The sequence below is a fragment of the Antrostomus carolinensis genome, unplaced genomic scaffold (assembly GCF_000700745.2).
Source record: "Antrostomus carolinensis isolate BGI_N321 unplaced genomic scaffold, ASM70074v2 scaffold15937, whole genome shotgun sequence".
Lineage (NCBI taxonomy): Eukaryota > Metazoa > Chordata > Aves > Caprimulgiformes > Caprimulgidae > Antrostomus > Antrostomus carolinensis.
In genome coordinates, this window is record NW_010329631.1 from 164713 (window position 1) to 165497 (window position 785).

Genomic DNA, 785 nt, shown 5'->3' on the forward strand with positions numbered 1-785 from the left:
CCCCGGGGTTTTGGTGTCCTGCAGCCCCCCCAGCCTGTCCTTTCACAGACATAGCTTGTTTAAATCACTTTGGAATGAACTTATTTCCCACTCATTTTCCAGCTCCCTCTTGAAAGAAAAAAAGCAATTAAATCACGGGAATGTCTGCCCTCTTGCCTAGAGCAAAAGTCTGCTCAAGCACAGCTATGCAGGTTTAAAAAAAAGGCATTATGTGAGTAGAGAAGACTCCTTGAGGATGCTGTTTGTGGGAAAGGGATGTTTAAATCACTTTGGAATGAACTTATTTCCCACTCATTTTCCAGCTCCCTCTTGAAAGAAAAAAAGCAATTAAATCACGGGAATGTCTGCCCTCTTGCCTAGAGCAAAAGTCTGCTCAAGCACAGCTATGCAGGTTTAAAAAAAAGGCATTATGTGAGTAGAGAAGACTCCTTGAGGATGCTGTTTGTGGGAAAGGGATAGATTGCAGCACTCACTAAAATAACTTTTATCTCCTTAACTTACATCCACACTTTAGTGGAAGACATTTCAGGAGGGAGCGGTGCTGTGCTCCCTGGGAAGGCAGCGCTGCCTGGGGACCCCGGCACTCAGCCGCACGGGCTCTGCGCTCGAGGCTCTCGCCAGATCAGATGCTGGATCTGCAGCTATCGATGCCCTTCGCAGGGAAACGCGGAGTAACTGGAGCAGCAGATTTGATCCCATCCATCGTCATTTAATCCACAAGAGAGAAAAGGGCTGGGGGGATGCCGACTCGGTCAGGAAACGTCCCATTTCACACTTCTGTCCTG